At 37.7% G+C, this 13,710-nt stretch overlaps 1 long non-coding RNA gene across 1 annotated transcript; it reads left to right on the plus strand.

Moving 5' to 3' along the window:
* Positions 1 to 767: 767 nt before the first annotated feature.
* Positions 768 to 13,417, plus strand: LOC134731140 (uncharacterized). The gene is made up of 2 exons (XR_010113259.1): positions 768 to 6,886; positions 7,144 to 13,417. It is a non-coding gene; the product is annotated as an uncharacterized LOC134731140 (long non-coding RNA).
* Positions 13,418 to 13,710: the final 293 nt, after the last annotated feature.

A 13,710-nucleotide genomic window follows, 5' to 3' on the forward strand; every position in this document is an offset into this window, starting at 1 on the left:
GAACCTGGATATTATCCCTGACTCCATCTCCCTCCTGTTACACATTCAAACTCTCACTAAGACCATTTGGTTCTACCTAAAATTTTGTCTTGAATCTCTCCATTTCTGCCTTCTTTACTGCTGCCACCCTAGTATAAACTATCATCCTCTCTTGCAACAACTTTCCAAATGGTCATCTACCTTCCACTATTGCCTATGACAATGCATTCTCTATCTTAGAAGATGAAGATTCGGTAATTCCCCTGATTAGAATCCTTTAGTGACTTCCCTCTACTCTTTGATCAAATGCAAAATCCCAGCTAAGGCTAGCAGCTTCCTGAAAGATCTGCCCCTATCTCTCCATCATTTCAAATCATTTGTTGCCTGTGTTGTTGTCCTATTGGTTTTCAGGTTCTTAAATGTGTCCAGAACCAGCTCACAACCTTCATGCTTGTTTTTTTGTTCTTTCCAGAAAGTTATTTTCCCCTATCTCTTGGTTGGTTCTCTCTTTTTAGGGGAAGCTTTTGCTGGGACTTAGAAAGTAAAAATCTGTTCCATCACTCATCAAGCTGGATTAATAAACATTGATAAAACTAGCTGCAAAGTTTACGGGAAACTAGTTATCCCAAAGACATGTGATAAAGCTTCATAACAACCCCATTCTTTGAGTGATTACTGTTTTCTTACTTGCTAAGAAACTTTGTTCTTTAAAATTATATGCTATTAGAAAAGAAACTTTGTCATTTGAAATTATATTATTATAACATAAAACATCATAGTGTCTTGGAGACTCTAAAACACTTTGACACAGAGAATCAGCCTCCATTTCCATTCCAGCCACAGAGCTTAAGAAAAGGGCTTCTGGACACAATAATCCATATCTGTCTTATAACTTTCTAGTTTTCAAGGAAGCAGAACCCTGGATCCTGCCCAGACCTGATGTTGACTCCTGATTTGCTTTGAGTTCATCAAAAGCCACTTAAATGGTTTCATTTAAATCTCACCCAAACTCTACTCTTCCCCCAAATCCTATAATGATTATCTTGTCCTTGTTTGGTGAGTGAGATGCCTCACAGTTCTGTGTGTGATCTCCCTCACTGCAATGAATCTATAAATATGACTTTGTCGAACTCTAAGTTGTTTCCTTGCGCTTGTAGACTGATTGAGGTAGGACATGTGACTCTTCTTCAAAAAGTCTTCTCTAAAGTTCCCACGACAAAATAGGTCCTCCTAATTCATTGTATCATCAGCACCTTCTACTTTTCTTTCAGAGTATATTATATCCTTCAAGACCCCAAAGCAATTCGATACTTAAGTCAAAATATTTGGTTAAAAATATTAATCAGTTATATCTGCTCCACTTTGTCGGTAATGGGGTAAAGTGGAAAACAATCCAAATGTCCAATACTTAAAAGTTTGAAGCAGGTTAAATATTCCTTACCTCCCATACTACATCTCATGATGTTTGCATGGTGCATAAAAGTTTTGTAAGCCTGTAGTAATTTGAAAGATTAATTTTTGACCAATTTGAAAAAGTTTTTAAGCAAGTTGAAGAACCTTGACAAACAAGCAAAGCAGGACTGATTAACTGAATTAGAAAGAAAAAAAACCTGAAATGGTAAAAAAAATTATTTAACACATTCTTTTTATTGTTTAGTTTCTTATGTGTATTTTTATGTATTTATTGTAGTATTAAACCAAGGAATATCTTATGACAGGAAAGCAAAAACAATACAAAGGACACAATAATTCCACCTATCTACAAGTAGTAGAACTTAACATCCTTCTTTCCTTAACACATTATCTCCCACTGAACACAACAATTTTTTTTTATTTTTTTATTTTACTTTTTATTTTATTTTATTTTTTTTTGAGACAGAGTCTCGCTTTGTTGCCCAGGCTGGAGTGCAGTGGCGCCATCTCAGCTCACTGCAAGCTCCACCTCCCGGGTTCATGCCATTCTCCTGCCTCAGCCTCCCAAGTAGCTGGGACTGCAGGTGCCTGCCACCACGCCCAGCTAGTTTTTTGTATTTTTAGTAGAGATGGAGTTTCACCGTGTTAGCCAGGATGGTCTCGATCTCCTGACCTCGTGATCTGTGCGCCTCAGCCTCCCAAAGTGCTGGGATTACAGGCATGAGCCACCGTGCCCAGCCCAACCATTTTTTATTTTAAACAGTCTTGTCATTGAAGCTTAATATTATTATTTTCTAAGCTCCAAAACCTGAGGGAGGAAAGGGAAGGCTGAAGTCTCAAGAAAGAGCAAAGTAGTGAGATGACTGAAATGCAACTTCCTACCTCACAAGTTTGTCTTGGGTTAATTCTAAGGCCTAAAAACTACCAAGTATCCACTCAGTAAATAGCTGTTGAATAAATGAATGAACAGATGTCTCAATAAGCAAAATTGGTTTAATATGTCTGTTTAGTGTTCAATTTCTCATAAGGATGTTATTTCCATGTTTAGGATAAAAATTCAAAATAGAGTTTTCAGCTCCTTACATTAGCTAAGGTGGGTGTACATTTATCTCCTGCCTGATACCTTTCCTTTCCGACAAGTTTCTAGTCTGCTGTATTACGCTATCTGAAACAGCCACTCTGAGCTGACTAGCACCTTATCACTTTAGACTTTCCTCACCTCCTCTGGCCCGGCACATCTAATATTTTGTTTAATCCTAAGTACTCCAGTTATTGCTCATGTCAAGAACAGACACATTATCACTGGAATTCAGGCTGAGGAAGAAACTCCACTGAAGCCTTCAGTCTAAACATTAAGAATCAAGGAAGACCTTTATTTATTTATTTTTCAAATACCAGCCATCCTTCATCTGCACCCCAAATCATCAAATGTTTTTATCAACTCTCTGTAAAAATTTTGAATTTCTTAAAAAACTGAAACAGAGATGATAAATACAAGTAGCCAGTTTTAAGTACCACTGCTTCTTACTTCAAAGAATTTCCTCTAGATTTGCTATTGTTTGCAAAATATATAGCGGTGGCTCACGCCTGTAATCCCAACACTTTGGGAGGCCAAGGTGGGTGGATCACGAGGTCAGGAGATCGAAGCCATCCTGGCTAACACAGTGAAACCCCGTCTCTACTAAAAATACAAAAAATTAGCTGGGCGTGGTGGCACGTGCCTGTAGTCCCAGCTACTCGGGCGGCTGAGGCAGGAGAATCACTTGAACCTGGGAGGCAAAGGTTGCAGTGAGCCAAGATCGTGCCACTTCACTGCAGCCTGGGCGACAGAGTGAGACTCCATCTCAAAAAATAAATAAATAAAATAAATATATATAAAACATATATTAAATATTCCAGTTACAAAAATAACAATTACCAAAAACTCCAACAAATAATATCTGTGCCTAATATACAATGTGGCAATGTTCATTATGAAGTTTTAATACAGAGAACTTTTTTTCAGAATTTTTAAGAGAATAAATTTTTCTTTTAAGAATACCTAAGCCTTATGAACATCTGATGTTCAAATACCCAGCAATGGCTGGTCGTCTTTTGCTTGCCTAAACTCCATCTGAACAATGGCAAAGCTCTGCTGAACCAACCAACATAAGGAATTGCACATCCCCACATTTCTTTCCATCTTTTTCTTTTCTGTCAGACTTTCACTCTTTTGCTGATAGTAAGTACCCTTAATCTATTAAAAGAAATACAAAAATCACTTCTGACTTGCCGATTCTCTTTCATTATATGCATATTTACATCACCACTGTATGACAAATTATTTCACCTCATAGACCCTGTTTTCTGATCTGTAAAAGTGGTTAATGGTACTTACCTAAAAGGTTGTAAAATGTTTTTAAATAAAGTATGTAAAGCTTTCAGTGCAATGCCTTGTGTTTGGCAAGTGCATTGTAAATGGGAGTATTATCTACATCAACATCTTCATCAAGATTACAATACTGCTCTGACTCATTCCTGATTAAGGTCATGCATTACTTAACAAGGATATAGTCTGAAAAATTCATCATGAGGTGATTTCGTCGTTGTGCAAACATCATACAGTGCACTTACACAAACATAGATGGTATAGTCTACAACACATCTAGGCTATATATGGCATTGTCTATTGTTCCTAGGCTGCAAACCTGGACAGCCTATTATTGTACTGAATACCATAAGCAGTTGTAACATAATGGTCAGTATTTGTGTACCTAAATGTAGAAAAGGTACAGTAAAAGTAAACTATAGAAGATATAAAGTGGTACACTTAGGCCAGGCACAGTGGCTCATGCCTGTAATCCCAGCACTTTGGGAGGCAGAGGCAGGAGGATCTCTTGAGCCCAGGAGTTCAAGACCAGCCTGGGCAACATGATGAAACCCTGTCTGTACCAAAAAAAAAAAAAAAAATACAAAAATTAGCTGGGTGTGGTGGTGTGTGCCTGTGGTCCCAGCTACTTAGGAGGCTGAGGTGCAAGGATTGCTTGAGCCCAGGAGGTGGAGACTACAGTGAGGTTTTTTCTTTTTCATTTTCTTTCTTTTTTTTTTTTTTTAAGACAGAGTCTCACTCTGTTGTCCAGGCTGGAGTGCAGTGGCATGATCTTGGCTCACTGCAACCTCCGCCTCCCAAGTTCAAGCAGTTCTCATGCCTCAGCCTCTCGAGCAGCTTAGGACACAGGAGTGTGCCACCATGCCTGGCTAATTTTTGCATTTTTAATAGAGACAGAGTTTCACCATGTGGGCCAGACTGGTCTCAAACTCTTAGCCTCAAGTGATCTGCCTGCCTCAGCCTCCCTAATTGCTGGGATTACAGGTATGAGCCACCGCACACAGCCTATAAGCTTTCTTCTATTTAAAAATTTTTATTTATTTATTTTTTACTTTCAAACTTTTTTGTTTAAAAATGAAGACATAGCCAGGTGCTATGGTGCAAGCCTATAATCCAAGCTACTCAGAAGGCTGAGGTGGGAGGATTGTCCAAGGCCAGGAGTTCGAGGCTGCAGTGCAATATGATTGCACCTGTGAACAGCCACTGCACTCCAGCGTGGGCCAACATAGTGAGGCCTAGTCTCAAAAAAAAAAACAAAAAACAAAAAGACATAAACACACATTACACATGAGACTAAGCCTACACAGGGCCAGGGTCTTCAATATCACTGTCTTTCACCTCCTTATCTTCTCCCATTGGAAGGTCTTCAGGAGCAGTAACATGCATGGAGCTGCCATCTCCTATGGTAACTATGCCTTATCTGGAACACCTCCTGAAGGACTGTTTTGCAGTTAACTTTTTTTTAAGTATAAAAAAGACACTCTAAAATAATAAGACAAGTATAATATAGCAAGTACATAAACCAATAACGCAGTCGTTTATTATCATTTTCAAGTACCATGTACTGTACATATTGTATGTACCATACTTTTATAGGACTGGCAGCACAGTAGGTTCGTTTACACCAGCGTCATCACAAATATGTAAGTAATGTGTTGTACCATGATCAGCTCTGACATATCTGGGCAATAAAAATTTTTCAGCTCCACTGCAATCTTAAGGAACTACCACTGTATATGAAGTTTGTCATTGACCAAAAGGTCATTATGTGGTGTGTGACTGTAATATAAAAATAGTTATTGTGATAAAATTATTTTAAGGGAGGGAGACAATGGGTTTGGAAGTAAAATTAGTCATTTTGTTAGTTTTTTATTGCTGCTGTAACAGATTATGACAAACTTAAACATTAAAATAACACAGATTGGCCAGGAACTGTGACTCTCACACTTCTAAGCCCAGCACTTTGGGAGGCTGAGGCAGGAGGATTGCTTGAGCCCAGGAGTTGGAGACCAGGGTGGGCAACATAGTGAGACCCCATCTCTACAAAAAATAAAAAAATTAGCCAGGTGTGGTGGCACATGTCTGTAGCTCCACCTACTCAGGAGGCTGAGGCAGGAGGATCATTTGAGCCTGGGAGGTTGAGGCTGTAGTGAGCCCAGACCATGCCACTGCACTCTAGCCTGAGCAACAGAGCAAGACCTGTCCCTAAAAAAATAAAAATTAAAAAAAAAACACAGATGTATTATTGTATAGATCTGGAGATCAGAAGTTTCAAATGGGTTGGCAAGGCTGCTTTCCTTCTGGAGGCTCTAGGAGGAGAATCCATTTCCCTGTCTGTCTCAGGTTCTAGAGGCTGCCCACATTCCTTGGATCTAGCCCCCACATCACTCTGACCTCTACTTCATCACATCACCTTCTCTCCCTTTGTCTCACATTTCCTTTTTTATAAAGATCCTTGTGAGTACATTGGGGACATCAGATAACCCAGGATAATCTCCCAATTTCAAGATCCTTAACTTAATCACATTTGCAAATTCCCTTTTGCCATATAACGTAACAGTGATAGGTTCTGAGGATTTGCATATGGAAATAATGGAGGCCATTATTTAGTTTAACACAGTCATTAAAAAAAATAAATTGGGGCATTTAACCTTCTAGAAACTGAACTGAAATTTCTCCATAATCAATAGAAAACTTTCTATTTTCTCAACACTAGTGAAACCTGCTTTTCTTTGGTGACACCAGTTGATAAAACTATTTCTGATTCAATATGTTGCTTTCCCCTTTGGTTATCAGTAGGTTAATTGAATCATTGACTACAGTTTTATGGCAAATGTGAATTCTGGGTTGAACGAACTAAATTGAGATGCAAATAACAATTTGTAACATTGATCCTGTGGGTGAATTATTTCATAGTCCCAACAAATGTACTTATGTTTACCAACATGCAATACAAGGTCTTTTTAAAAGTAATTAATTTATTTTTATTTTTATTTTTTTAAAGATAGGGTCTCATTCTGTCTTGCAGGCTGTTGTACAGTGGCCTGATTATAACTCACTGTAGCCTCAAAATTCTGAGCTGAAATGATCCTCCTGCCTCAGCCTCCAAAGTAGCTGAGACTACAGGTATGCGTCACCACACCCATCTAAATTTTATATATTTTTTCTAGAGACAAGGGTATGTAGCCCAGGTATTTGACCCTCCAAATCTGATGTTGCAATTGGATACCCAGTGTTGGAGGTGGGGCCTAATGGAAGGTATTTGGGTCATGGGGCAGATCCCTCATGAATAGATTAATGTTCTCCCTGGGTTGCAGGTGAGTGAGTTTTTGGTCTCTTAGTTCCTGTGAGAGCTAGGTTTTATGGGATTTTTTTTTTTTTAGGCTGGTCTTGAACTCTTGGGCTGAAGAGATTCTCCCACCTCAGCCTCCCAAGGTGTTGAGATTACAAGCATGAGCCACCTCACCTGGCCAAGAGCTAGTTGTTAAAAGAGCCTAGCACTACCCCCCTCTTTCTTGTTTCCTCTCTCACCATGTGATCTCCACACACATTGGCTTGCCTTCCCTTTCTGACATGAGCGGAAGCAGCCTGAGGCCCTCACCAGATGTGGATGCCAGTGCCATGCTTCTTGTACAATCTGCAGAATCATAAGCTAAATACACCTCTTTTCTTTAAATTACCCAGCCTTGGGTATTCCTTTATAGCAACACAAACGGAGAAAGACATATGCAATTTGCCATTTTAATCATTTTTAACTGTACAATTTGGTGGTATTAATTATATTTACAATGTTGTGCAACCGTTACCACCATCTATTACCAAAGCCCTTTCATCACCCCAAATAGAAACTGCTTATTCAGCAAAAACTCCCATTTTCCTCTCCTTCCAGCCCCTGGTAACTTCTGGTAACCTCTAATCTACCTCCTGTCTCTATGAATTTGCCTATTGTAAATATTTCACATAATGGTATCATACACTATCCTTTTGTGTCTAGCTTATTTCACTTAGCATAATGTTTTCAAGGTTCATCTATCTTATAGCATGTATCAGTATTCCATTCTTCTTTTCTATGGCTGAATAATAATTGTATGTATATACTGCATCTTGTTTATCCATTTATCTTTTTGTTTGTTTGTTTTTTAAAGACAGGGTTTTACCATGTTGGCCAAGCTAGTCTCGAACTCCTGAACTCAGGTGATCCGCCCACCTTGGCCTCACAAAGTACTGGGATTACAGGCGTGAGCCATCGTGCCTGGCCTATCCGTTTATCTTTTGATAGACATTTTGGTTGTTTCTACCTTTTGTCTATTGTGAATAATGCTGCTATGAACATTAGTGTACAAGTCACTGTTTAAGTTGTTGTCTTCAATTCTTTTGGGTATTGTATTAGGCCATTCTTGCATTGATATAAAGAAATACCTGACACTGGGTAAGTGCCAAAGAAAAAAGGGTTTAGTTGGCTCACATTTCTGCAGTCTGTACAGGAAGCATAGCAGCATCTGCTTCCAGGGAGGCTTCAGGAAGCTTCCAATCATGATGGAAGGCAAAGTGGGTGCATGCATGTCACATGGCAAAAGCCAGAGCAAGAGAGGAAGTGGGGAGGTGCTGCACACTTTTAAACAATCAAATCTTGTGAGAACTCACAATCTTGATGACAGCTAGAGATGGTGAAGCCACTCATGAGAAACCACTCCCATGATCCAATCACCTCCCACCAGGCCCCAACTCTAACACCGGAGATTAATTACATTTCAACATGAGATTTGCATAGGAACAAACAGTCAAACTATATCCGGTATATACTTAAGAGTAGAATTACTGGGTGATAATTCTGTTTTATGTTTTGAGGAATTGCCGAACTATCTTCCTCAGCAGTTAAACCATTTACATTCCCACCAGCAGTATACTAGGTTTCCAATTTCTCCACATGTTCAACAACACTAGTTATTTTTTCTTCTAATTATAGCCATTCTAGTAGGTACAAAGTGGTATCTCATTGTGGTTTTAGCATCTTTTGAGTTGCTTATTGACCATTTACATGTCTTTTTTTTAGAGAAGTGTCTAAGTCTTTTGTCCATTAAAAAAATTGAGTTATTTATCTTCTATTTGTTGAGTTGTAGGATTCTTTATGCGTCCAATTCTTTTGGGTATTGTATTAGGCCATTCTTGCATTGCCATAAAGAAATGCCTGAGTATATTAGTTTTTTGTCAGATATATGATTTGCAAACATTTTCTCCAATTTTTTGTGTTATCTTTTCACTCTCTTTATAGTGTCAATTGATACACAATTTTGATGAAGTCCAATTTATCAGTTGTTTCATCACTTGTACTTTTGATGTTATATTTAAGAAACCATTGTCAAACCCAAGGTCATGAAGATTTTTCAGTATGTTTTCCTCTAAGAGTTTTATAGCATTTAATATTTAAGTGTTTTATAGCATTAAATTTTGGTCTTTGATCCATTTTGAGTTAATTTTTGTACATTGTGTAAAAGTGTAGGTCCAACTTCATTCTTTTGCTTGTGGGTATCTAGTTTCCCCAACACCACTTGTTAAAGAGATTGTCCTTTTCCCCATTGAGTGGTCCTGGAACCCTTGCTGAAAATTAATTACCCATAGATGTGAGTGTTAGTTCTGGCCTCTCGATTCTATTCCATTGGTCTATATTGTCTATCTCTGTGCCAAGTCCATGCTATTTCAATTACTATAGCTATGTAGTAAATTTTAATATCAGAAAATGTGAGTCCTACAACTTTGTTCCTCTTCAGATTATTTTGGCTATTTTGGGTTCCTTGAAATTTTATATGAATTTTAGAATAGGTTTTTCCATTTCTGCCAAAAGCGCTGTTGGGATTTTAATAGTGTGATTACATTGACTCTACATATCATTTTGAGTAGCGTTGTCATTTTAACAACATTAAGTCTTCCAACTTATGAACACAGGATCTCTTTCCATTTATTTAAGTCTACTTTAATCTCTTTCCAGAATGCTTTGTAGTTTTCAGTGTACAAGTCTTCTGCCTTCCTGGTTAAATTGATTTCTAAATATTTTATTCTTTTGGGTACTACTGTAAATAAAAAATTCTTAATTTCCTTTTCAGATCTTTTACTGCTAGTGTGTAGAAACACGACTGATTTTTGTGTGTTGATTTTGTATTCTGAAGCTTTGCTAAATTTGTTTATTAGCTTTAAGAGGCTATTTTTGGTATTCTTTAGGGCTTTCTACACTTATATCACTTGCAAATAGAGATAGTTTTACTTCTTCCTTTCTAATTTGGATTTATTTTATTTCTTTTTCTTGCCTGATGGGTCTGGCTAGAACTGCCAATACTATGTTGAATAGAAGTGGCAAACACAGGCATCCATGGCTTCTGATTTTAGTGGAAAAGCTTGAAATTTTTCCCCATTGAGAATGATGTTAGTCGTGAGTTTTTAATACATGGTCTTTATCATGTTGAGACAGTTCCTTTCTATTCCTGGTTTGTTGAACAGTTCTATCATAAAGGAGGAATGGATTTTCTCAAATGTTCTTCTATATCAATTGAGATGATCATGAGTTTTTCACTCCTTCATTCTATTACTTGGTGTATTACATCGACTGATTTTCATATGTTAAACCATTCTTACATTTCTGGGACAAATCTCAGTTGGTCATAGTGTAAAATTCTTTTAAGGGCTGCTGAATTTAATTTCCTAGTATTTTGTTGGGGATTTTTGTATCTATAATGCATTCATAGGGGACATTTGGCTATAGTTTTCTTGTATTGTCTGTCTAGCTTTGGTATCAGGGTAATGTTGGCTTCATAGAATGACTCAGAAAGGGTTCTGTTTCTCAACTTTTTGGAGGAGTTCGAGAAGGATTAGTGTTAATTCGTTTCTAAACGTTTGGTAGAATTCACCAGCGAAGTCATCAGTTCCTGGGCTTTTCTTTGTTAGGATAGTTTTGGTTGCTGATTCAACCAAAATTGAATATCATTACTTTTTATAGATCTATTCAGATTCATTCTTTCTTCTTGAGTCAACTTTGTTGGTTTGTGTGTTTCTAGGAATTTGTCTATTTCATCTAGGTTATCCAATTTTTTGACATATAGCTCTTATACGAATTCTCTTACAATCCTTTTTATTCCTATAAATCAGTAGTAGTGTCTTTCATTTCTGATTTTAGTAGTTGAGTATTCTTTTTCCTTAATCTAGTTAAAGCTTTGTCAACTTTGTTATCTCTTCAAAGAACTAATTTTTTGTTTCATTGATTCTATTGTTTTTCTATTCTCTATTTCATTTATTTTTGCTCTAATCCTTATTATTTCCTTCCTCTTTATGGCTTCAAACTCAATTGAACATAAAGTATTAAGAAATTTGATTTTTTTCTCAAATGTCTAAAATGTAAGAATAAATATATCTAGAGTCATCAAAAAGCAGCCTGTTTGTCAGATTTACTGTTTAATCCATGTAAACAGCTTTCATATAATTCATGATAGAATATTACTATGTGCTTTGGAAGACACTGAGGAAAGACAAAAGGTCATTGGGCAGAACCACCCTAGATTGAATGTTAAGGCCATCTTCTAGTTTGCAGGACTTGTGGTAGACAGACAGAATAATATCCTGGACCTCTTGGGTGTATACAGGACAAACTGAAATAAACTCTCATTTTTAGATCATAATGTCATCATGAAACATATCAATTCGGTCTATTTCTGAAGAAAACAAGCACAATGATAAAGTTTGAATGTTTGTCTCCTCCAAATCTCATGTCGACATTTGATCCCCAATGTTGGAGGTGGGGCGCACTGGGAGGTGTTTTGGTTGTGGGGGCAGATCCTTCATGAATGGCTTGGTGCTGTCTTCACGGGATTAAGTTCTCACTCCTACTTCCCATGAGATCTTATTGTTAAAAAGAATCTGATACCTTCCTCCCCTCTCTTGCTCTCTTCCTCCCTGATCATGTGACACACGGGTTCCCCTTTGCCTTCCACCATGATGGAGGCTTCCTGAGGCCCTCAACAGAAGCAGATGCTGGCGCCATGCTTCTTGTACAGCCTGCAGAATTGTGTGAGCCAAATAAACCTCTTTTCCTTATATATTACCCAGCCTCAGGTATTTGTTTATAGCAATAAAAACAGACTGAGACACATGATGAAGACCCTTTGATATCCTATAAATATTGATTTCTCTCCCTGAGAGAAGAGCATGAATCTAAGTGATGCCATTACTGTAATGTGAATTCCACAACTCTCCTCAAAGATGTGGCCCATATGTTCCTAATAATGGCTTTCTAAGAATCTGTTCTGAAGGGGTACCTTCTCTCTGATTTTCATTTGCATTTCCTGCTTAGCTTACACACTTCACCTTGCCTACCCACCTGTCCTGACCCCAATAACCTCCATCATCAGACATCTCATCTTACCTACCTACTTTCTACTTTTCCCAGTCCTTCCCATGCTTCATAAACCATGATCATGAGCTAGAGACACAAGGTCATAGCTAAGGAGTTGGGATCAGAAAATCGCCTTCTGTGATTTTCCATTATTCTCAATACATAACTTCAACAAAATCAAGAAAAGCATGAAAGGACATCCTAAGGGGTCAGGTGAGGTTGCAGTGGGGTTAATCGGTCAATAGTTTCTTTATGCCAATTAGGATTTCTGCAGAAAACAATGAAACACTGGTTTAAACAGTAAAAATATTTTAATTCCTTACAGAAGCCCATGGAACATACACTCCAGGTTTAATTCATCAGCTCAATAGCATCATCAATGACTTAGGTTCTTTCCACTTTCTGCTTGTCATCTCACTGTGTTGGCTTTATTTTCAAGCTAGCTCCTCCCTGGTTGCAAGATCATTGCAGCAGGTTTAGTTATCATATTCGGACATGCTAACGCCCAGGGTAGTGATCCCTTCCTTGCATTTCTTTCTCATTTTAAGAACAAAGTGTTTAAAAAATTATACTTAAAATTATTGGCATCTCTGTCAATTGAAAGATGTCAATCTCTTTCATTTTTCCTAATCACTAATAACATCTACTAAAAACAAAATGTCTGTGTAAATAATTTATTTGAATAAAATTAAAGTTGTTGAGTGAGCTCGGCTTTTGAGGAGTGGGAAAGGAGGGGTGCATAGATTAGTGGAAGATGAGAAGCTAGTGGGGCTCAAGTCCAGCAGGAGCAGAAGTTTGGAGCCAGGACTTCCTAGCCTCTCAGGGTTTTTTTTTAACTTCTTTACCTGAAATGATTTGTGCTATACAACTTGTCCTGGCTAAACTTTCTTAATCTCAACTGTTTCATTTAATCAATAACAACTACTGTGCCACCTTCATAATATCAATTTTCAGCATTTCATTTACTGAATATCATTTCCTTTCCTTCCAGACTATTTTACTGTGTCAAATTCAATATTCCTTTGACTCAATAGGATCTCCAATCCAGTGACCCCATTACTTGTTTGTTTATTAGGACAAGAAAAACAAACTTTCCCAGAAACTCCCCAGTAGACTGCTCCTCATATCTCATTGGCTAGAACTGAGTTGCGTGCCCATTCCTAAAACAAAACTGGCAAGAAAGATAGTTACCAAGATTGGTTCAGACCAAATCAGGATTTTTTCCTGAGGAGAGGATAAAGTGAGCTTCCTGGGAGGCAAATATTTACGCATTCCAAAGATTCCAAAGAAAAAAAGAGAATAAATACTGGGTCGTTAACTAATAGTAAGTGCTATGGCATTACAGGTAAAATTTATCCTTTTAGCCCTAGCAACAAGTGACACCTTCTGAAGCCATTATTCATTTGTCAGGAATAGGGCAAGTATTAGGAAAAGAAACACAAAAATAAACTCTGTTTCCATTTATTGTATTCTAGCACTGGTTCTACCAAATATTTGTTGGATGACTTTAGGTAAAGCATCTAGCCTCTCTGTCTTGATTGCCACATCCACAATATGAGATAAATATTATTCT

The sequence above is a fragment of the Pan paniscus genome, chromosome 8 (assembly GCF_029289425.2).
Source record: "Pan paniscus chromosome 8, NHGRI_mPanPan1-v2.0_pri, whole genome shotgun sequence".
NCBI lineage: Eukaryota > Metazoa > Chordata > Mammalia > Primates > Hominidae > Pan > Pan paniscus.